Here is a 25,463-nt window from a genome sequence, read left to right on the forward strand (position 1 = left end):
CACACTTACACAACACGATGTTTGCTATAAAAATAAATGGCATGCAAACCTTTAACAAACTGGCATTTGGACAGCAGGCACCTCGAGGCCTGCGCTGACAAAATGAGAGCGATTACAAAATCCAGACTACAGGCTGTTTTTATGCTCCACTTCATTATTACACATTCACAACGCACCAAAGAACTTCATTTTAAATTACGGCTTAGTGTCTATAAACACGAAGGTCTCTGCTTTCACACCTGGATGGGCTGTGGCTATGTGCTGGCTGGAAGACCAGCGGCAGAGAGCGCGAAGCTGGCTGCAACGAGTCCGAAAAGGTGCGACTAATTAAAAATAATGAGCCGCGTGGGCTGACCCTCGAGCAGCCGTCTCAGCTCCTGAAGTCTCCACTGTGATCCCCAGACAAACATCTCATATTCACCTCCTGTTCAGGACTTCATTTCACGAAGGCGCTCAGTGAACCAGTTCCACGTGAAGAAAAACAGCGAGCCTAACAGGAAATTAGCAGTTTATTATAAAGTTAATACATTTCAGCAGGAGAGGACGTATATGAATTCATTCATCCCTTTATTTATTAATGTCTGTCCACTGTCATGGAAATGGTTTAGAAGCAGCAAAAAACAAATCACATAAAGCCCGCCAGTGGTTGTAAGTAATAATCATTATAGGAAAAGTCAGTCACAGGCAGCAGGCTCAAATGTTTCCACAGAATACACTTTTTATAGTCATCCAGTTAAAAAACTTTCTTCTGATTTGAAGTTAGCCGACATTTGACCAATAAGAAAGGAGCCCTGAGGCACGCACGCACCAACCTCCACCTCTAAATCTGGCCAATTGCCACAAAGCGGCGTTCGGAACGTGTTGTGAGTCTCTCAGTCCTGAACACATGAGCATAAACACTCGGGACATACAGCCTCCTCATCCTCACAGAACATCTGTCTTCCATCTGGCCTCTCTCACTGGGGCCTGTTTTCCAGGTCACTGTCACAAAGAAAATAGAATAAGAGAATATATACGATGACTAATGATTTTACTTCACTAATTAAAACACAAATGAGAGATAACGGTAATGAAACTCCAGAGATTTCTGCACAAAACACAAAAACACTGACCTGCTGAACAGAAACCAGTGTGGGGGGGCACAGAGACGTCAGGTGGGCCTAATTTCTCCAAGACCAGTCAGACTTAATAGACTCTGAAATGCAAATGTTCATCAAAATAGGCCATTAGAAATACACTTCCCTGAACGCACCACAGTTTAATCATCCAAGCCTTCTTTAGAGAGTTACAGGCAGCGAGGCGGACGTTAACAGCACCGCAGACCTGCTCAGGAGTCTGCAAAACACTGATTCAGTGCATGATCCAGCAAGAAGCAAAGCTTTCCGACTCATCAGACACACGAGTGCAGCCTCACTGACACAGTCCAAAACACAGCCATTAATTCATGTCAGGAGGCACGCCAACATGAGCAGAGGTTGTGGGATGAACCGTCATTATGGGAAATTGGGCTAATGACGGGATTAACGCCCACGGATTTAACATCACTAAGCTCTTGTTTTAAGGCATCGCTTTCTTGGCTTTCAGAGCAAAATTTCAGGGCTTCAGATAAACACAGCAAAGCTTGTAGTGCTGTTAGGAAGAAAAGTCAATAACAACTACAATAACAGGAGGAGAGGAGGGCGTCACGTTTGATCTGCTCCTCACAAAACTCCATCCTTTAATGTGAGGAGTCTGTCAGCTCGAGAGAGACGCAGAATCAGTTAAAGAAAAAGTCAGCTCCCATATTACAAGACGTATCTGCATCAGATCAACCATAAATAGCCTTTTTATGCAAGATGAGGCAACAAAATGTCCCTGAGATGCTGGACAGACATTGGTACTTTGAGTCTTCTGTCATGCAAAAAGCTGAATTAGAAAGAAGACAGGGTCTGGAAGTGAAGACGGACCCAATGTCCCTCACTCTGAGCCCCCCCTAAAGCAAACATGTAAGGGAGCAGTCAGAGATGGTCCTGTATCCTTACTTCACTGCAGTGGATGCATGAAGGAGAATCAGCTGTTAGAGGGTTGATTTAGTACCACTACAGTACTTTATATGTACGTTACACTCAGTGTGTAACGCTGTTTCTGTCCTCATGCTGCAAGGACTTTCTAGATCGTTCTTCCTCCAAATCATTGTTGTGTGTTTTCTGTTTGTTTGATTTTTAGCATTTTGTGCGTTTCTGTTTGTTGTAAAAGTGAAAGTTAATTAATATGCACTTTTTCCTAAATTAATTACTGGAGGCACTTGACCTGAAGGCGCGCTTGGCAGCTGAGGATGGACCACATTGTTATCTGTGAAGTACTGAGGACCCCCCCCCCCCCCCCCCGCCCCCCCGATGATAAAAACAGTGTACAAGCTGCAGTTGTTCCACCTCGAGCTGTGCTGGCAGCAGTCCTACTCTTCCATCTCGTCAGTGCCAACGTGAGTTTGAGGGGATGCTTTTAAAACATATCAAATGATATTAACCCTCATCACCTGCAGCTCGTGCTTCAAACCACAGGCAGAACAATGAAAATGGCACCGAATCAACGACGATGACACGAGATGTTTCTGAACAGAAAAGTCAAAGCCTTGCTCTGCAGGAGTGTGTTCGCACTCTTTGTACTGTTTTACCACCACATGACTACATTAATGTCACTTTCAACTCAAGAACGGCTGTAAAACATCGACAGACACGTCAGATAACCGTCAGGCTGGAATGAGCACGATGAAAAGAAAGCAGGAAGACTTCAGATGAGGAGTTTCTCTGCAGCTTGTGGAGGTGGACAGTCTTAAAATCTCAACTCGTATCTGCACCAGCAGCCTTTGATGCAGCCTCTGAAACTCAAAGCCACGTCTCTGTGGCCCCAGGAAACAGTGTAATTACACAGTAAGTGAAACACATCCTTGGTTTTGAATTAAGGACATTATTTGTTGGCAAATGATGAAATGAAATAACAAAGCCTCTGGCGGGAACGTCGGATGTGCTGTTTATGACTGAAGAGCTCATTTCAACACAGATTCATCCTGCTGCATTGGATCAGTGTTTCATTTGGATATATTTCATGTTTCGTCAGCCGTCTGGTCTACAGATTTATATTTACATGCCAAAAGAGCGATTCCCGTGTGTGTGCATGTATAGAAGAACATAAGAGACTGTTCTTAATTCAAGAGTCATTGCCTCATATTCTCATATTCTATTAGTCGTCTATATGGACGCCAAATGAAGCTCATAATTCATTTATGGACTCATGTCTATAATTGAAGCGGCGCTCCGGCGTATCTCCCAGCTTACTCTTCCAACCAGTGATGGAATCCCTCATCGTGACTGTGAGAGCCCGAAAGCTTTGAGCAGAAGGTCGGCAGCAGGAGGTCAAACCCATTTACACACAGTCTCCTGCTGAGCTGCTGATAATCAGAAGCTTTCTGGTGCAACATGAAACAACAGAGCTGCGTATGCACAAAAACACACACATATACACACACTTAGGCTTGAACAGCACACACACAAGCTAATTACGGCTGTCCTGGTGGAAACCTGCAGTCTGGCACTTTTGAGTTAAGCGCGACGTCGACGAGCACAAACGACTGTTTTTACGTGAAAAGATAAAAATGATCCTCATGTGTCTGAAATGTCGTTTGTCTTTGCATAAAATGGCTTTTCTAGATCAAGGCCTGCATTCATTGAGCCGAATCAATCCAAACTGGACCAAATACTCTCAGAATGACACACATGCGTCACATGTAGGCACTGGACTAAAAGCATTTCATCCAGGTTTGATTACAGCTCTGGATCTGACAGCTGGGACAGAAGTGAAGTCTGGATTAACATGGAGAGTTCAGCACTTTGTTCTCCCTGTTCGTCTGCAGTCCGCTGAGATCTGCTCAGGTTAAATCTCCTCTGTTCCTGTTCAGCATTGTGTTCAAACCTCTTGGTGCCTTTTATCTCTGAACCGTCATTGTCTCAAACCCGAGCGGCTCCATCAGCAGAACCGCTCACAAACGAGTGGCTTCCCTCGGCTGACCCGGTGTGTGCTGCAGCTTTCCTGCATATTAATGAGAACATGGAGGCTTCTGCGCGCTTCATAGAGACGCATTTCAACAAATCTGAGCAGAAGTTAATTAAGTGGAAAATTGGCTGATATCAATGAAACTGATTGTATGAGGTTTTTATTTTTATGAGTGATTCCTCAGAGACAAAAGTGATTTCCTCAGTAAACTTGACTGTCATGTCAGGCACAGGTGTCAGGTGGTTCACCTGTGGATTCTGATTGGGTGCCAACAAACTTTTTCTGCAGGTTTCAGGTGATGTTCCTGCTGCTGTCACTGCCTTTAAGGTCACAACATGTCATACAGCTGAGGATCAGCTGACAGAGCGGACAATAAAGTTATATTGAACTGTAGTTCTGTGTCTGGAGAACGTAATGAATGACGCCTCATCAGTGATTTTAACCCCGTCTGGATGATGCAGACACACGCTGGGTCAGTCTGTGGCTACACAGACGCTTTTTGGAGCTCCTGAATCGACTGATGGAAACCACTTCAAGATACAATCACAACAATGAGGAAACTCACCGCTGACGTCTCTCGACGACAAAACTCCAACAAAATCTGGAAACATCCACAAAGGCCCAGACAATCCACTGCAGATAAGATTTAGTCCAAAACATGACAATAATCCACAGAAACATGTTTTCTCCTTCTAAATAAGACGCTTATCTGCTCGTCTTCTCTGTCATCTGTGTTACAAACTTTTGGAAACTTCAGGTCGAGTCTCAGGTTTGAAATTAGAACCAATAACCAGTAACAGTCTGAGCTGAACAGAGGGGCCAATCACAGCCAACTTTGCAGATGACTGACGCTTCGAACAGCCAATTAAATTCTGAACATGCCAAAATGCCACTTCAGTGCTTTATTTAAAGCTCTGCGCACCTCAAATCATGTTAATCATCTAATCAAATCATCTAATCAGAAGTGATAAATATAGTTCAGATAAATACCCAAAATAGGTACAGATACCTTAAATATGAACAAAATTAGATTTCACAAATATAAATAGATATTCATGTAGATAAATACATTGTAAACTGTCTTTTTCTGGAGAACGCCTGAATATGGATTCAAGAATTCCACATATCATCGTCTGCAAGCATCCATTTGCAAAATAATATTCAGACGGGAAAAAACTACTGTTGTGTTCAAACGTCTATTAATCAATGCCTGTAGCACATACAGTGATTCTGAATGCTGGGGATAAAAGTTCAGAGTGTTACCTTTCAGAAGAGACCAGAACCACGCAGGGAGTCCACCTGGTTCAAGGACAGCTCTCAGTTACTTTGGGACGTGTTTGAAGGCGTTCGAGGCTCATTTTTACTGTAACAGCTGAGAGTCTGCGCAATGGTGCAAAAAGAGAGAAGAGTGTTTGTGCTCTGCTTCTCACTGCCTGGCTAAATAAAAAGTAAATGAAGTTAAAAAGAGGAGCTGCGGTAAGGCCTGGCTGAGCCCCCGCTCCCCCAGCTGTCAATCATAGAGGTAAAACTGAGGCTGTGTGGAGAGGAGCCGACGTTCTCTGGTGGCTTCCTCCATCACACTTCATCTCATCTCATGCACATCTTTCCCTCTCGCTTCCTCTTAACATGACACGCTGCACGCACGCACACACACACACGCACACATATCCACACACACACGCACGCTCTGCATGTCACTCTTCAGTAAACTGCAGTTAAATCCCAGCTGTGTGTAAAGTTTCTGCAAAACCTGTGTGTGTGTGTGTGTGTGTGTGTGTGTGTGTGTGTGTGTGTGTGTGTGTGTGTGTGTGTGTGTGTGTGTGTGAGTTTCAGCCCCGTCATAAAACTGTTCGATGCAGATTCAGACTCGGTGGAGCCACACAGCAGTCAGCTCATGTGGAAACGTCTCTGCAGGTGACTGACGGCCGTCTCTGTCAGGACGTCTGAATGTCCCTCCTGCTCTTGTCTTTCCACAGCGTGGACAGTTTTCACTGGAAGCTGATTGCATTTGGAGGGAAAAGCAGAAAAGTCCTGACGGTGAGGTCTGTGGATCATCCTGAGTAACCTGAACGACTCACCGTCACTGACTTTTCCAAATCACCCAAATGAAAGGCCAGTCAGCTGAGCGCTGCTGCGCTCAGTCTAATGTGTGTGTCTGTGTGTCAGTATGTGTCAATATGTGTGTCTGTGTACTGTGTGTCTCAGTACGTGTGTGTTGTGTGTCAGTATGTGTGTGTCTGTGTGTGTCAGTATGTGTGTGTGTGTGTTAGTATGTGTGTTTGTGTTTGTCTGTATGTCTATGTGTGTCAGTGTGTGTCTGTTTGTGTCTGTGTCTCAGTGTGTGCGTGTCTGTGTGTGTGTGTGTGTGTGTGTGTGTGTGTGTGTGTGTGTGTGTGTGTGTGTGTGTGTGTGTGTGTGAGTGTCATTGGGTGTCAGGCTGCAGCGCTCTAGAACAAAGCCTTCTGATTCGTCCGTGAGGCGTTGAAAGAAGTGAGGGATGACGGGACGAACGAGCGACAGAGAAAACAAGTGAGACACTGAGAGGACCAGAAGGACAGACAGAGACATGAAAGAGAGAGCGGCTGGAGAACGAGGGGGGGGCACGGAGACAACAAACACTCACACACACACAGCTGGACGGACTGCAGAGGGAGAACAACGTTAAAGCTTCATGTTAAAGTGCTCCACTGGTTCTGACACACACGCTTTTAATACACATTAATGGCCGTGCTCTGTTTCAAATGCATGAATGTGATTCTCAAACATTTTCTGTCCTCTCACCTGCAGCACACGTCCCCTTCAGCTCTGCTCCTTCAGCTTTTTTCCGTGACCATAGTGTCTCCTATCACACCTGACATTGTCCCCGTCCGCCTGTCGGACTCCCTGAACATCACAAAGACGCGTTCCTGCTGACTTTCTCTCTGCTGTGGCACACGGACGCAACAAGAAAACTCAAAAACCAATACGTGACGGACAACGATGACAAACCCAAACTCCACAAACCGGATCCTGTTTGAAACTACAGACTTGTGGCTTATTCTCAGAAATGGCTGATTATCGATATCTGCACTTTGAAGGCACGAACATGAGACTGTGATTATAAACTGGATGAATATCGTCCACTTTTGTTTTGCTTTATTGTGTTCGTTAGCTGTGGTGCGTTCAAGTGCTGCGAGACTCTCCGACTTCTACCGCGCCGGTTGCTGAACAGCCTTTTTGAGCAGCATAAAGCGTCCGTGTTTGTTCAGCCCAGCCGAGACGGCAGCGGTTTGTGTGTTTTCTTCCTGCTTAATTCCAGTGTTGACGATGAAGAGCCTGTTTTTCGATGAGTCTCACTGATGAAGACAAACAGATTCTCTCACATCTCACCTCCTGGTGTCCACATATAATAATGTTAAGACAATAAAGACATCACTAATCAAACAAAAAAGGCAGAACGAGTGTGTGTGTGTGTGTGTGTGTGTGTGTGTGTGTGTGTGTGTGTGTGTGTGTGTGTTTGTGTGTGTGTGTGTGCATTTTTTGGGGGGTGTATTAATAGATTTTTCAATCAGTGTTTTTGATTAAATGAACATCAAAGGTCAGTGTCCGTCCCTGAGGACAAATGTCTTCCCTTGTTTATCAGCCTCTCTGTCCTCACCTCTGTCCCTCTCTCTCTCTCTCGTCCTGCCTGTCTGTCCATATATCTCTCGGTCTCTTTCTGCATCACTTAGTCAGACAGACACGGTCTCGCCGAGGGGCCTCTGGACCACGTCCTGTCCGTCTCTTCCCACCTGTCTGTCACTTCTGTTGCTGCTTCACACAAAGGGATATTTAACACCACCATCCTGTACCTGCGAGCTTCACACAGCGTCATCCTGTCTGTGTAGGACAGACGTGGTCAAATATGTAAACGAAGCTGAGAGTGACTTTAACCCTGACAGAACAGAGCACATGCAAATCTAGAGATTTTAAAAGCTGGTTTAACGGCGAATCTGTTTTTATCCTTCGAGCATCGACATGATTTAATGCCACTCAGACATGTCAGCATTTTCATTTCTCAACCCTCCACTGCAACGTTCAGTGTGTCAGTGTGACCTTTAAGTGGCAGCCGGCGGACTGATTACTGCTGCTGCTGGATTTCACTTTAGGTGCTTTGGAAGATTAAGGATAATAATAATCATTATTTTTTAAATATCACCCTTTAAACATAAAACACAGCTCAAAGTGCTTCACAGTGTGGAATTAAGAACAAAACAACAGAAAAATAGCACAAAAAAGATTCACAGAAATAGACTGAAGCAGTCAACAGCTAGCTAACAAACACTAGCAAAAAGCTGTTTTCCCGCTCGTTTTGTGGGCTAACAGCTAAAACTCCAGTGTCAGAGGACTGGACGGCGCTCGCTGGTTGATCAGGAGCTAAAAGGTTTGAAATGGCAGAAGGTGCTCCATCAAAAGAGCTTTGTTCGTGGGTAAAATCATCTTAAAACCAGAGGCAGGCAGATAAAGCAGAGGTAACGTGCTGCTGCGATGGTTCATGTTCTGATACTGACCGACTGTTTCAAGAGCAGGAGGTCAGCGCAGGACGTCATGATGGCAGCTGTACAAATGAACACAATCTTAGAAGTTAGGCAACAATTGTTCAAGCAATTTCCACCCCACGTTCATGACGCCATAAAGCAGTGTAAGACTGCAGTTTGTGGTACCAGCTTAACAACCCCAACACGCTGTAGATGAATGAATCCTGCGTGCAGCTTCTGAGAAGACGAGCGACACAGCTGGAGATGGACAGAAGACATTTGAAATGTTTATTCATCCAGAAAGACTTTGCACCGTGTCTCTTTCTTTCGATTAAACTCATTTCCACCTGCGAGCTCCGTCAGTCTCCTCCTGTCGACATCACCTCCATCACGGTTATTGTTCTCAGCGCTGCACACCACAGGCTGCCAAAGACTGAGCCCTGTCATCAGCAAGAAGGAAACACAGTGAAACTCTGACAGACTCACAAACAAACAAACAAACAAACAAACACTGAGTGTTCAATGATTAGAGCAGCAATATTCTTATTGTCAACACATTCATCTCATGAAAGGACCAAAACCACCACCGCCATCGACTAACGCGCGTAGGTCAAAGCCTGAAACGTCTCCTTCCTCTGTTCATCAAAAACACATCTGTGAGTTAAACTGTCACTCTGTCTGACGTGTTCTTCATCGCCATGAACACACACGCTGTAGCTTATCCTGACTCTGACACACACACACCGTCCTGCTGCAGCAAACACTCAAATCACCAAATGTGTATTACTCCGCCTCTGAAAACAGTCCCCAACAAATACACCATTTATCCCTGCTGCTGTTTGACTGAGTCTTCTATGAGGCCATGGATCTGTCCGTCCGTCCATCTGTCTGTCCCTGTGTCTCTCCTCACAGAGGATAACCAGGTGACCCTTAGTGAAACAGAGCTGCCTGCCTCCAGCTCCTCGTCGAGGCTTCAGACGGCTCAGGCTACATGTGCACAACAGTCTCCTGAACAGTGACCAGCTCTTCTTCTTCTCTTCTCATACATCTCATTCCTGCTCCTGCAAAGCTCTTTTTTCTTCTTTTGCCTCCCGCCGAGTGAAACATTCACACTTTGGATGCTGATGTGGCCTCGAGCTGCTGTCATCTGTCGGTATTTTCATTTGTCGTCCTCACGCAGTCTATTTACACTTTCTTAAAGTTGGCGACCGTGATGCTAATTCAGATGTTTCAAAACACGTCTGAAGGATTTCCACCTCATCCATGAAAAGCTCTCTTTGTGTTGTCAGAGGATCTAAAAACAGTATAGATACTTCACCTGTAAGTCTGGTTTCTGTTTCCATGCTGCGCAGCATCGATGACTCCTGCTCGAGCTTTAGAGAAGAAGCCTTTATAATGAGTGTAAGCGTAAAATCCTCTCTGTTCAGCTGGTTGTGATGTTCCAGCTACCTTCAGCAGCTATGACCCTGATTGGACCACAAGAACTCAAGCCCTAATAAAATTACATGAGACAATAACAGCCATGAGAGATTTCTCTGAAATGTCGTCCAGAGATACAAAGATGGTATCACAGCAGGGCTACTGCTAATGGTTATTTTCATCACTGATAATTATTCTCTTAATCGTCTTGTCTGTAAAATCAGTTTCACAGAGCCTGAGGTGACTGCCCAAAATCAAAAATCCACTTTACGATGATAGAAAACAGAGAAAAGCAGTAAATCCTCATATCTGAAGAGCTGGAAGCAGCTAACGTTTAGCGTTTTTAAACGTGTTCATGACGTCGACACTTAACGGATCAGTGCGGCAGCAGAGTGACGGCAGAGTTCATTCAAAGGTGAGTCTGCGGTGGATGTGAACGTGCTGCTAAAACAGGACACGACTGAACAACAAAGTGTTATCAGGAAGAGCAGCCGATGCCGGCGCAGGCAGGCGGCCAGATAAGAGCGGCAAACCCCGAACACAATGCTGCCGGCCGAACAAAACACTCGCTCATGCTGACACACAGAGGCCACAGCGCCGGCGTGACACCGCGGAGGGGAAGCTTTTGATTTGCCGATGTGGGCGTCGGTGCTGTTCGGAGGATCGAGAGGAAGCAATTAAGAAATCCAAAGTAGTTTTCTAACATTCATTCATTTTGTGCGTAGTTTGTGTGTGAGTGTGAGAATAACTGTGTGTGTGTGTGTGTGTGTGTGTGTGTGTGTGTGTGTGTGTGTGTGTGTGTGTGTGTGTGTGTGAGGAGAGCCCCCACGCTCAATAACAGCAGCAGTCGGAGCTGCGAGCCAGTTATCCTGCAGTAACAATGAGCAGTGGCCTGGATGGTCACAGCGACTGACCCCGGCTCTGACCCCGCTGCCATCTAAAAAAACAACACGGTCCCCCGCCGCCGGGGAAGCACAGAAGAAGAGAAAAATAAAAGAGGGTCAGAGACAGCAGTCAGCCGGGTCATTTTCTCATGGTGCAAATTTGCCAGCTCATTCAGGACTTGAGGATAAATCAGCATAAATTATTTACAGCACAGAAAGCAAGAATATGCTCTCAGCATATAAATAAAGAATTACGGTGTTAGAAATGTGTTTATTTTTCCTCCGGTCAGACTTAGGCAGGCAGAATGATTTTCAGCAGCAGATTTGAGCTAAACTGTAACGAGGTCTCAGAAGATGAGCTGAATGCAGCTGATCTTCATCATTCAGCTGTTCTCACCAACACACTTTGAGCATTTTCTGAGGACTCTGCAAACATTTTATATCCGAAATCCCGACGGCACCAAAATCTAGGAGTGAGCTGTCGACGGTCTGGTTGCATTGTGGGTAATGTAGATGCAGAGCAGGAAGAAGAATGCGTGGAGTTAAACAGTTCAACAGAGCCAGATCTGACGTGCAGCGTTTCATAACATGATGTTTGCTGGAGCAGCTCAGCGGTCGACTCTGGGACGCTGCTTTGTGTTCGCTACTAATCCGCCATATAAGAGGTATGAGCGGCAACGTGTCTTCTCTGGATAAATACCGCTCGAATACAAGCGACAGTGAACACAACACAAATATAGATCACAGCTGAGAAGCAGAAAAGCCCGAGGACGAGATGTGTTTCCACTTTAAAGCTGGTCAGAGGTCAGAGGTCACGTGAGACGACAGCGCACAGGATAAATGTTTACGTCTTATATAACACACTCATCGCCTTGATTACAAAGAGCTGCATTGACAACCATATGGCCACACACACACACACACACACACACACACACACACACACACACACTGTAATATAAATATACCACCACACACAAAAGCTTTGAGAGCGTTTAATAGAGAGCAAGAGTTTCAGTGCAGAGACGGTTTGTAAGCTCGACCTGCAGGGAAATCACACACTGAGCGCTCGTACGACTTGAACCAGCATCATGAGAAAAAAGTCCACTATTCCATTCATTGATCAGTTTCACTGATCAATGGATCTGGCCCGTCTCATTTGTCACTCATACACCTGCTTCCTTGACCCAGTTCACACAAGGTTTGTCAAACGTGTCCTCCCTGTCTGTCACATGATGGGCTGGACTTGTACACAGTTCTTTAATGTTAACATTCACTGTGGAGTCCCACAGGGCTCCGTTCCAGGACTCTTACTCTTCAGTCTGTACATGCTGACGCTTGGTTCCCTCAAACAGAAGAACAGTTCCTGTCCATTCATACACTGATTTCACTCTCATACGATAACCTCGGACCTTTAAATGACCTTGTTTCAGACGCTGGAAAACTGGTCCATGCAGATGACTGTAAAGACTGTGTGACAGCGTTAGCTCATTTAAAGTGCTGCACGCTCACTGGGACAAGAAAAACCCAACATATTACTCCCAATACATACAACATTTCACCAGCATCTGATAAAATACAGAACTGATTTTAAAATATTGTCAACAAACATCATCATGTAGGTCCCTTATCCAAGTTTTTTTTGGCCAGATGGCAACAAAATACGACTCCTGTTACAGGGCAGAAGGGTGTGTGCACCCTCACATTCATTAAGAAAAGAAAGTTAGTTATATATCACCATTCGCCAGCATGCATCAGCTGCTTAGCTACCAGCTGACTGATAACGTCCAATCAAATTCATCACTTTGTTAATACCATCATGACAACAGCGTCTGATGCTGCAGCTCACTCCTCGATTCATGACTTCATCTTCTGCTACTGACTTTGCTCGATGAATTGAACTGAACGTGGCCTCTTCCACCAAATCTACCCGTAAGCCTGTTTGCTATAAATGATTCGTCCCTGGATATGAACGTCTCTGCCTGATGTGAAGAACATGTTAATCTTGCTTGCCGTGACTCCAGACAGTCTGTGCACTGCGCGATGACACTGAGGGTGAAGACAGTCGCAGAGGAATTGTCACGGTTCAGTGCAGGTAGAAGTGAAGATACTTATATGACAACACGGCGAGGTTAGATCTCATAAAACGACGCCTGAGAGAATAAAGATTTAGTGTTTTTCATTTTTTTTGTAATCCATAGATTTTTCTCTGGGCTGCAGTTTGTTTACGAGCAGAGACTCGGCTTCAGAACACCTTGTTAAAGAGTCTAAAACATCAATTTGCAGCATCCTGCAGGAGCCAATATTGTGAATTTCAATTAATTACAACCAACTGCTGCTGCTGCTGCTGAGGGCACAACGCAGAAAGCATCAGCCTAAGAAATATCAAGGTACTGCCAACACAAACCACACACACACACACACACACACACACACACACACACACGCACACGCACACACACGCACATCATAAACCAAGAACACATTAAGAAGACACACACATTCAGACATGAGAGAAGCAGAGAGGTCAGTGATGGGATTTGATGTGGTCACTGTGTGTGTGTGTGTGTGTGTGTGTGTGTGTGTGTGTGTGTGTGTGTGTGTGTGTGTGTGTGTGTGTGTGTGTGTGTGTGTGTGTGTGTACACGTGCGTGCATGTGTGTGTGTGTGATGAGTCACTGTGTGGAGGTGTGTGGGGGAAGGATGATTTTAAAAAAGCAATAACCAATCACAACTTGTGTGTGTGTGTTAATTTTAATTCAGGCAGATGGAGAGAAGATTTAATGAGACTGTGGCCGAAAACGACTTCACCGTGTGCAGACTGACGCTGAGCAGGAGGACAAGGAGGAGAGACGGACAAAAATCCAGTAACAAGCAGGTGAATTTAACATCCTGCAACAGACAGAAATGGCTCAAATTCGACGAATCCCAGTTTGAGTTTGAGAGATATTGAATTATTTTCAAATCTCACCATTTCTTCCACAAAAACCTGCTGAACTTAAAGTTAACAGAAACTAAACAACATGTTGAGTGTGTGCAAGAAATGAAGACAGAGAGCGGCCTTTATAATGATATCACACACACACACACACACACACACACACACCTCCTTCCTACATCAGGACAACAGCCAATAGGGTGACAGCTGGTGGCACAGTTCCTGGATTCAGACCAATGACTGTATGTGGGCAGATCAGAAAGGGTGTGTCGAGTCTATTTGTGCATGTGTGCGTGCGTGTGTGTGCGCGTGCATGTGTGTGCCTGTGTGCATGTGTGCGTGTGTGTGCGTGTGTTGGCCGTTGTCTGGGCGTATGGCGGCCGTCTCAGCGGGTGCTGTGTATCCCATGCGTAAAAACTGAGCGCAGCAATCTGTTGTACAGGATCAGAGAGTGTGTGTGTGTGTGTGTGTGTGTGAGTGTGTGTGTGTACAGGTGAGCATCATTCACAGCAATAAGCAACAAATAGAAAAATACATTCATTCTTGTCTTTTCTCCGCCCCGCTGAGCTCTGACTCCCTGGCGGCCTGCAGACCTGTGGAGAGGCTTCATGAAGCCAACGGTTTGTTCCCTGAGCTGCGGTCAGCCAGGTGAGCACTGTGTGTTCCAAACACCTGTGCAGCTCCTGTCCTCAGTGGCTCATCACCATGTCTGTGCATTGCTTTGGGCACCTCAGATGTCCCACCTGCTGCCTGAGGCTGCACTTTCTCTGCACCCAGCGGAGCGCGGCTGAGAAGAGGTTTGGCACAAAGTGCTCTGATACTCAAAGAGCATCGCCATTGTTTAGACGTTTTCACTCTTTATCGTTTACTTTGGCTCTGGTGCAGCTCCACTGGAAAATATTTCACTGTCAACAGCAGCCAGGCTGTTTCACTGAGGCTGTACGACAACAGACTTTCTATTTGATGAGTCCTCAACTTCAAATTAATGCTGCTGTTCAGTGCCAGTGTTGGAAGAGGTGTGTCCTTTACATAGAGTGAGTCCGACTTTTATTAACCGCAACCTTTACCGAACCTTAAGCAAGGTCTGAGGTTACCTCTCGCACTACATCTCATTTCCATTAAGCACCATCTTTACCACGCACACGCTCTTCAGAGCAGCGTCGATGCTCCTTCATCCTCCTGCTGGTGGAGCACAAACAAACGGTACAGCGACCGCTGATCAAACGCCGCTCCAAACACACCACAGTGTCGCTTTAATGGAGCCTGCTGCAGGGGCGGAGCTACGGGTGGGCATGGGCTTACGCCCGCCCAGATTGACAGCTTGCCCGCCCAGTCAGAAATTCAAATTTAAAAAAATTAAATAAAACGATTTCCATAGTTATGTCCCATATTTTTAAAAACTCTCTTGCTTTTTTTTTCGGGTCTCTGTCAGCACCCTGCCTGCAGCGTCCACACAGGCCGTTTGAATTCGGCGCTCGGTGTCTCTCCACCCAGCGCCACCTTCTCACAGATCCGCTGTCAGGTTATCGAAAGCCCTGTGTTATGAATCATGTCCAGGCGTTGTTCTGTTATTGGCTGTAAAGAGGAGCACAAATCGCTCCATCGGCTCCCAGCCGACAGAAGAGCACCGTGGATTGAATTCATTTTTCAAGGCATGGAGGAGCATGCCATGAACTCTTTTTTTTTTTTCATTAATAGTAAAGGTGCATAAACTGCGTTCACATGTGTTTCCTCCACTCCAGCCATCCACTTCGTTCAAGACGACAAGACGATTTCTCTTCCTTCCTTCAAACTCCATTTAAACTGCATGTTTAACAGCCCAGTTTAATAATAATAATAATAATAATAATAATAATAATAATAATAATAATAATAATGATAATAATAATAATCGGGGATTAAGCCCCAAACCCCCTATTAGGTAGGTGCTGAACACTTTCTAGCGTAACACAGTAGTGATGTGTCGGTCATGTGTCGGTTTGAAGTAAACGATTGGAGCCAGAGAGCGAGCCGCTTTGGGCTTTTTTTTGTTTTGTTTTCATATTTTTTTCCGTTCAAGCTGCACGTGATTGGTAAAATACTTGATGTGTGGTGGCTTCAGTGTGTGTGTGTGCGCACACACACACACCTTATCAATTTTGGCGAAGTGGTGATCAGGCCCGCCCAGACTCAATCCACGCCCACCCATCGGTCACGTTCTGCATCCGCCACTGGCCTGCTGCTGAATCTTTGAGTATCAAACAGTCACCACCTGCAGGCTTGAACAGTTTGCAGCTGGACTCCAAGACAAACAAGGGCCAGTGAAAAACATATCAAAATGTATGAAAACATGCAGAAATAAGACACTACAGTGCTAATATACAGCTTTAGAAACATATGTATATATATATATGTGTGTGTGTATGTACAGTACAGTCGCTCCACCAATAAATACTAATTAAAAAAGTTTGACATTAAGAAGCAAAGTGACTGAAAGCGTGGAAGTGAATTTCAGCCTCCGCTCGTGACCAAGTGACACTCAGATCTCTACACGCTGCAGGACGGAGAAGAGATGGAGCCAAATGACATCACTAACCACTAACAACCGTCTCTGGATCCCCCAGGAGACGGAGGAAAAGCAGGAGTGGAGGCACTGACTGCCTGTCAATCACACACAGAGGTAAAGTGGAGGTGGGGAGAGGGTGGAGGATGTGTGACAGATACTCCACTGTCAGTCAGACAGGGAGGAGGACATTTAGCCGTCACGTCCAGATATTCACAATGAATCCTTCTGACCTCACGCCAACATCAGGCGAATATTTTAACTTAAGTTTGAGACTAAATATCCATAAATTAAATGCCATTCCCATCAGTGTCAGTTGTAATTATCAAGTATTGGCATACTAACAAGCTAAGATGGTGAGCATGCTTAGCATCCGCATGTTAGCATCGCGGCTGTGGCCATGTTAGCGTGCTGACGTTAGCTCAAAGCGTAAGTCTTCTGCTTTAACGCATCATATGAAGCGTCGATGTGACGCTTGGTTCCCTGTAAGTCTGGATTTCACTGTGCAGTTCTGTCTGCCACCAGGAAAACACTCCTCTCTGCCTTCATGTCTCCTTTGAGGATTAAATGAACGAATAAACTATTCCCTTAATGTTTTCCTCCACTCCTCTCTCCACCCCAACACCAACCCTGCTGCAGCTGCTCGTTCGCCTGAAGCAAAGCAAACTGTGTTATTACTCCATATAAAATGACCTCTTCAGTGAACACGCTTCTTCTTCTCTTATTTCCAAAGTGCTGTTGATCATCCTTTATGAAATATGAAATTATGGAAACACCTTCATGATCTGAGGGGGGAGAAAAAAATGGTGTTGTAAAGGATCAGTGAGTGGGCACCTTTGGTCTCCCGTGTGTCCGTCAATCAACACCACTGAGAGTCCAAAAACACCACCCTTCAAATCTACAGTCCACACTCCGCCCACACAAGAGCAGCGCAGAGTCCTCCACCCTGCACCAACACTCCCGATTACACCGAGATGACGGAAAGCACTGACAGGAGTCGGTCGAGTGTGAGCAGAGGAGATGAAATGATGGCAGGGAAAGAACAGAGGAACGAGAGATGAAGAGAGGAAGACACTGACTGACAGAGAAGGAGGTAAAAAGCACTGATGGGAGAAGAATAAGAGCAAGAGGGGGAGGATGAGAGGGGAGGCAGAGGAAAAATGACAGAATGAAGAATGTTGGAGGACGCAAAAAGAAGGTGTAGAAGAAGAACGGATGAGAGACATGCATGAAGAAAATGAAATGATGAGGATAAGAGCAGGAGAGAGGAGTAGATCAATGAAATGACTGCAGGTGGAGAGAAAAGAGGAAGCAGAGGTGAACAGAAGGAGGTGAAAGAGGAGAGGCGCTGTTAAAAGACGAGGAAGAGATAAGCCATTCGGAGGATAGAGCAGAAGTGTGTGGATCAGTGCATAAGAGAGGAAGAAAAGGACGAGATGATGAACTGAACCGGGAGGATGAAGAGGAAGCAAAGGGATGAGAGAGAGGCTGAGGCGGCAGTTTCAGAGGACCAGGAGGTGGAGAGGAGGAGAGATGGAAGGAGCGCTCATAAAACGCCCTTCAGCTGATTCTGCTGTAAACTCCCCTCCAGAAGTCTTCCTCCCTCTGGAGGCCTAATGCCAGGACTGAGCTTTTAATAGGAAAGCACTGAGCAGAGCACACTGCGCGCACGCACACACACACACACACACACACACACACACACACACACACACACACACAGTCATGTTTCCATCATGTCAGACGATATTATATCGACCTCCATTCATTTCCTGGAGACCACTAACCCGCACACCTAACGTCACCCTGACCTTAACTCAGGGTCTTCAGCCGACCATTTAATGATCTACATCACAGGGACCGCCCCCCCACTATGTGACTGTGGAACAGATTGATGTGCCCACAACATGAGTAATACACACACACACACACACACACACACACACACACACACACACACACACACACACACACACACACACACACATTACAGCAGGTACACACAAACACATGCTAATAGCGCAGCGCCCCTCAAACACACAGAAAAACAGGCTGATTACCTGAGTGTGTGTGCAGAGGCAGCAAAGCCACGTTTAAATGCATTAAAATATGATCATTTAATTGCTTTTAAAACCCTAACCTGAACATCCAGAGACGCAACTTTACACTTAGATGACATCACACTCATTAAATGAGCTTTTTCTTGTAACGACTGACTTTGTTTGATGATTTGTGCTGCAGTGTGTTGAGCTCTCTCCTAATCCTACAGTACACACACCAACTTCCAACCTTTCTGTGTGCACCGATGCAGAAACATAACTTTTAAAATGGAAATTTATTCGATGGTACGGCAGCATAAAGAGGAGGTCATGATCAGGGTGATGCGACGAAGATTAATTCCTGAATGTTTAAGACGCTCAAATACCACAAAAGAAACGTTTAAACACACACACAGTGTCAAACTGGACAGAATAAAACAAGCTGTATTCATGCATGTGACACAATAATCCTCATTCATATTGATAAGACTGAGGCTGTGCAGATGGAGGAGGGAGGGCGACCGAGCGGAGGAGTTAGGTCACATGTGTAAGTGATAAAGTGGAGGAACGGCCAGGCGATAAATTAATTCAATGGAACGTGCAGGCAGAGCCAGAGGGTCAGCGCAGAGGTGACTGAAGGAAAGCGAGGAGCTTTAAAGACGTGCAGAGACGGGGGTTTGATGCCAGGAGTGAGAGGAATCTAATATCAGTGGAAACCGATGCCTCAGCCACTCTGCTGGTTAAGTAACCGTGCAGCACTGAAATTCACCCAAAACCACTGAGACACAAAGGCTCAGCTCGCTCCACCGTGATGCATGACTGCTGCAAAAGTTGACAAAAATATAAAATCCATTTCTCCCTGGCATGAGTGTGTGTGTGTGTGTGTGTGTGTGTGTGTGTGTGTGTTTCACTGACATTAAGAGATGGTGATTTCATTGCAGAAGAACTGTGGTGCTGCCTCTCAGCAGGTCGCCACTGCAGCAGTTATTCTCCTCCACACACACTGCATGATACACACACACACACACACACACACACACACACACACACACACACACACACACACACACACACACACACAGCAGTTGAGTTTTAAAATGTGTGTTATTTCAAACCTCATCTTTTTATACTATTGTTTCCCTGTTTACTGGCATGCTGATGCAAACCAAACATTTCCTCTTGCTGCTGCTTCACATTAAAAGTACTGAACTGATGAACTACAGGCTCTTCTTTTATTGTGAAGCAGCCACAGGAAACGCAGTGTACCCGACAAGAGCTTAGCACTGGCTGCTGATGATCACGCCCGCTCTGGACCTGGTCCCACTGTCCGTCCTTCCTCTGTCATCACACCTGTAGACGGACACCACGGTGTCCTCAGTCCCCCACATGTCCACTGAGTCTTTCTTTTCACACGTTCACCATCAGCCCAGTTCTCTTCATCTTCCCCTTTGCTGCCACGTCTACACACACTCAACACTGGATCCTCTGGTGTTTAATTACTATATTTATGTAGTACTTTAATTGTGATTATTTTAATCATTACTTAAAATTCCCCAAATTCACGTTTAAACCATTAAAGAGAGCAAATCAGTTTATCTGCCACCAGGAGCTTTGATATTATTTCAAGTTATTATTTAATATCCCCAAATCAATCTAAATAACATTAACCAGCAGTTAACGAACATCATCATTAATTAATGTGGAGTCATGTTTCTGCCACCTGTCCAATGGAAGTCCAGTGTTCCCCCTCTTTTAGCTCCATGTTTGGTCTCCATCGGCTCCAGAGGGAAATATCTGGCTCTTTAGCTGCTGAACGCTCCACGATGCTCAGCAGCTCGTCTCTTTGGTACTCACAGCGGCTTTTTACAGCTTGTTTTGTTGGAAACAAATGAGCCAAAACGGCAAACGATGAGCTGAAACTCACGATGAAGCTCCATAAAGCAGAGCGGAGCCGCGGGTTCATCAATACGAGCCTTTCACAGTGTTTCCACATTGTCGTTTGATGCACTGTTATTAAAAAATACTGATTATAGATGCTTGAAGTCACAAAAATAAGGACTTGAGAGGAGATTTGAGACCAGGTGTGAACACCTGAAGAGAGAGAGGAGCCTGATTTTTGTGACACTGAGGGTTCTGTCCTTGTGTCTGTCCTTGTGTCTGTCCCTCTGTCTGTCCTTCTGTCTCGTCTGACATGCTTTTGCCGTCTTTTTGCTCCTGATCTTGGGCTCGTCTCCTCTCAAAGGCCTTTGTTTTCGGCCCGTCTCTCTGACTCAGAGTCTGTCTCCTGGATTTATTGGACATCGGCGGCTCTGTGGGTCTGTTTACCTGCCTGTCCTGAAGTTAATCTTTTTCTATCCGGCATGATGAAACTGGAGCAGTGGGGATTAGAAAAGATCAGCCTGTTTGCTCTTTTATTTGTTTGCTTGTTTGTCGCTCTGCAGGATCTCACATAGCGCTGATCAAATTTTGGCCAAACTTGCGGAGGCGATGCATCTCACAGCAGCACTGCCACACTTTCACATTCGCTGAGTCCCAAAGTGACGGAGCTCCAGACTTCTTCTCTCCAAATATTAAGCCCCTCGTCTCTGTTTGCATGAGCCTGCGCACACCCCCCCCCCCCCCCCCCCCACTCAGAGAAGAGACCATTTCATCCTGCACCAATCAGCCGGATCATTTGTGTAATTAAAAACTGTGAAAAGAGGCTGCGGATGAGAGGCTGGAGGTACGTAAACAGCCTGAGTGTATCCCAAGAGGGTAATCAGACGGGAGGAGGAGGAGGAGGAGGAGACAGGAGGAAGACGCGTGATGAGCTGCTGGGACAAAAGAAGACAGAGTGAAGTTTACTTTGATGACGGAGACGTTTGCTGCTCTTTATGTGTTCTTTATGTCGTTTCGAGTTTTTTATTTTTTAAAGGATTCCTCAGAACTGCTGTTGTTAATGAGGATCTGAATGAAATGATAGTTTTCCAGTTAAAAGCAGATCGAACTGTTAAATAAAACATTGTGACGTTTATTTTCTCAATGATTTTATTCATCTTTTGGTCTGAAAAACATTAGAAAGAAAACAATTAAACTATCAGTCGGATATCCAAAGAGCTCAGCTGCTGATTCATTTTCTGTCCACTGACTCATTGATCAATCGACAAATCGCTCTACAAACGTGTGTCATGAGCGCCTGAAGCACCTGCAGCGCAGGTGGACCACAGGTGTGTTTACATCTGTTAGCACTGCTCGTCCGTAACCCGCAAATTTGGTGCTGAACAGATAAAGGTGAAGGATCTGCGACCCATCATGAGGACATTTGGGTTGACGGGGACTGAGAGCTGCATCTTCATCATCTACCATGCAGGAAGCTGAAGAGGAGGGCAGCGAGGAAGCTTGTATGTATCGATGCATGTGCAGCCGCTCCTGTTGAAAGGTGTCAAATCACTGTACGTGAATAATGAGCTCCGACTGTTCGTGTTTCTATGTTACGAGCTCAGTATTCGTGCTCCTCATCTTCTTTGTTGGTATTGGATGCGTTGTCGATGTGGACTTTACCGCCACCTGCTGGTCCGACGTGCTTGTGGGAGCGTTTGAATTGCTTGTAATTTCTCTTGCATGCAGAGATTTTTTGTAAAATGAAGGCGATTTTCAAAAACATCGTGTAGACGAGACCTGAGACGTGAAAGTTTTTGTGCATTCGGTGCAGTTAACGTAAACATGTTTGCTTTAGAAGAAACGATCAGGCTGTGGTTTTCCTCATGAGGACGGTTTGATTGCCACTTGCTCGATGGCTGCACTCGTTTCAACGACCTTGCCCACGTTTCCCGTGATTGTCTATCGATTCAGCTTAAAACATTCTGAACGCTCTCTGTAACTAAAACAGCACATTTGGATGCGTCTGCTCGTCACATCAGGAGGACGGTCGGGAAAGATTTCAGGGCTTTCAGCTAAATCAAGTGCAGAACAACAAATACTGTCTTCTATTAAAATGATCAGTGAGTCAGTCTCGGCTCCGCGGGCTGTGGTTGTGCTGGAGCTTTTCCCAAGTGTGATCTGCAAATGTATGAGTGTGAGGTGGGGCGGTGATGAAAGAGCAGCACGACACCCACTGGGTGAATAAAGGTTAAAAGACGCAGAAAACAGGGGAACATATGCGTCTCTGTGTGTTCGTGGCTCAGGATGAGAGAATCTGCTGAATGCCTTACAGTAGAAGAAGAAATGAAGGGGATGAAAGGACGGAGAGAGATGCCGAGGGAGAAGGGAGGAGAGGTGGGGCAGAGGGGAGAGTGAGAGCTGGGAGATAATGGAGGAGAGGAAAAGGAGAGGTGGAGAGAGGCAGACAGAGTGGAAGGAGGAGCATTAATGAATAATCCATCAGCCAATATCAACGTTAAAGCAGCTCCTTTCCTCAGAAGGAGAGACATAAACGTGTTGGTGGAGTTGTGCAAAGGGCTGTTTAAGCATCAGAAAGGTCCAAATGTTCAAACTGAGAGCAGTGAGAAGACAAAGGATGGAGCTTTACTTCACTTTCTGACATTCATGTCCCACCACGTCCCCATCGTCTCACTGAACATGCAGGATCTCTGCTGGTTCTGGATTTGCTGCTGCATCTGTATCATCAGCCTTTTTCCTTCAAAGATGGAAGGAGGGACGGAGGGAGGGGAGCTGTACGGCCTCGTAGACAGAGAGATGGATGGAGGAAGGGCTGGGCTGAAGGCTGGCGCAGGGAAAACAAGGGAAGCCCCAGAAAAACTGCAGAGACAGAGCGAAAGGAAAAGCCCAGGGAAGCCCCGCTGCAGCTCCTGTGCACAGGAGGAGGATCCCCGCTGCTGGGTTTACAGCCCGCCTGCTGCAGCTCGCTCCTCTAACCCCCTCCCTCATTAAAACTACTGCCAGACTTCAGACTGAATGCATAAACTATTTTACATTTCTAATCAAGCGCTGTGCATCCCTCTCCGTCTCTGAGCAGTTCGGCCTCAAGCTTACTGAGCAGAAAACATGGACAAAATCAGACACGGCCAAACTGCAGACATACACAATCTGATCTAAAAACACTACATATCTACAGCACTAATAAAGATGTCAGAATTCAGCCATGGGTAATGTTTTTGGCGACTGAGATGCAGCATATATTCCATGCATGCATGCATAACGCACACATGCACATTCATGTTTTGTGTAATACTTATGTTGTGCACAAGTATCCTGAAAAATACTGTATTTTTTCTCCGCTGTTAAAACGGTTTGTGCGCACAGTTACGCAACATTAACCACCGATGCCTGCACCGCAAGTCGTTTCAAAGCACAAGTCTCAGTTAAAACGCTGAAATAAAACATTGAGTCTGGTGGAAAATGAAGGGCAGAATTAATGTGGACAAACAGCTTATAAGCAACCCACCTGAACAGCAACCCTGTCCGGACAGACTGCTCTACTGCGTCAAGAGGACCAGAAAAAGACAGGAGCAAAGCGGAAGAAGAGCCCAGTGAAATCCAAAATAAAAGCTTACATTTTTGAATGATTTGGAACAATCATATAACAAAACGTAGAGATAAAATCTGGATGCAGCCTGTGTAATTTATCAAACCATGTCCTGTGTTTTTATGTCAAACATGATCGGCTGCAGCAAATCATGTCCTCTGGTTTTTAACAGGGATGAGGATAAAAGACATACATCTAAAATAAGAGCACAAACTTTATAAACAACTCCGCATTTGAAGTTTCCTCCCAGAATCCGTTCAGCAGCATCGCTTTATTTTGAAAGTTCATCCAGAAGTCGTATACTGATTTCTGCTCGCTTGACATTGATCTCATCGGCCAAGAGGCGCAATGTCACCAGAGAATCACTACAACCCCACATCGTCTCACCAGTGACTCCGAAAAAGACCCACTCAGGACACGTCTCTCAGTTTAAGTCACGTCCAAAATGTTTTTTAATTAAAAGCAGAATCAGGCGTGATTAACTTCTCTTCTCAGTAACAAAGCAGCTCCAGCACAAATGACAAGAGTTGGTGTCGTTGGTTCTTGCGCTTGAACACAACAGCTCCCAGGCTGCACGGACTCCCTGCGGGGCCACGCCGGGCTGAGAGGCTCATTAAGCGGGAGGCACTTTGGATGAGAGCGTCGGGCAGGAGGCTGACTGTAGTCTGTGTGCATCCCTCAAAATCCCCGCAACATCCTTAGCATTTCACTCACGCTCCCAAACTTTAGGGAAATATAGGACACAGAGATGCTTCGGGGATGGACGAGGACACATGACCCTGATTATGTCGAGCGTGTAACCTGAATGCATCAAAATAATTCCACAGATTACGGAATGACTCTGTTTTTGGCACCAGCGGGCAGCCCCACATGGTCGCACACAGCTAGAACGAGCCGCCAGTGATGCCCGCATGGAGCTATGCAAGCGCACATGAGCAAGTGAGCGCAGCAAACACGCACAAACCGCGCTGTACACAGACAGAGCAGGACAGCAAAGGAAACGTGTCTTACCTTCTCTTCTAGTGCCAGCCCGCACTCGAAGCAGGACGCATAGTATCTGGTGTTAGTGTGAAAGACTGCGAGAGAAAAGTGTCCTCGGTGCTGCGCTCCGCCGCTCCGTCCGCGCTGCTCGCCCCTCTCTCTCTCTCTCTCTCTCTCTCTCTCTCTCTCTCTCCCGCCCCGACACATTCAACTAACTGCACACATATACACGCGCTCCCCCTCCCTGCGGTCGCGCACGCACGCACAGCGCGCTGCCGGGCGGGGTGCTGAGGAGCGCGGTTTGTCCTCGGGGGCGCGGATGGATGGGGATATGCGCCTGTGAGAGGGGAGGAAACAAGGAGAGGAGAGGAGGATTGAAGGAGAGATGAAGGACGTAAGTCAAGAGTAGAGAAAAACAGACAGGGAAAGGACGGGAGAAGCAAAGAGGATGGAGGAGAGGAGAGGAGAGGAGAGGAGAGGAGAGGAGAGGAGAGGAGAGGAGAGGAGAGGAGAGGAGAGGAGAAGGATGGATTTATGGAGATGGAGAAGATGGAATGGGTGCAGCAGAGGAGCCTAGATGAGAGGAAATAAAAGAGAAGGGGGGGAGAAATTAAAAAAAATAAATGAGACTCAAGATGAGGAGGAGTCAACAAAGAAAAAAACGTAAAGAGA

At 46.0% G+C, this 25,463-nt stretch overlaps 1 protein-coding gene across 1 annotated transcript in view; it reads right to left on the reverse strand.

Moving 5' to 3' along the window:
* Positions 1-24,995, reverse strand: part of slc8a2b (solute carrier family 8 member 2b) — a 105,769-nt gene extending 80,774 nt beyond the window's left edge. Inside the window, exon 1 of the mRNA XM_070969988.1 lies at positions 24,822-24,995. The gene's annotated coding sequence lies outside the window, so the exon portion shown is untranslated. The remainder of the gene's footprint in view (positions 1-24,821) is intronic.
* Between the last annotated feature and the right edge of the window lie 468 nt (positions 24,996-25,463).

This window comes from Chaetodon trifascialis, chromosome 9, assembly GCF_039877785.1.
Source record: "Chaetodon trifascialis isolate fChaTrf1 chromosome 9, fChaTrf1.hap1, whole genome shotgun sequence".
NCBI classification, from domain to species: Eukaryota; Metazoa; Chordata; class Actinopteri; order Chaetodontiformes; family Chaetodontidae; genus Chaetodon; species Chaetodon trifascialis.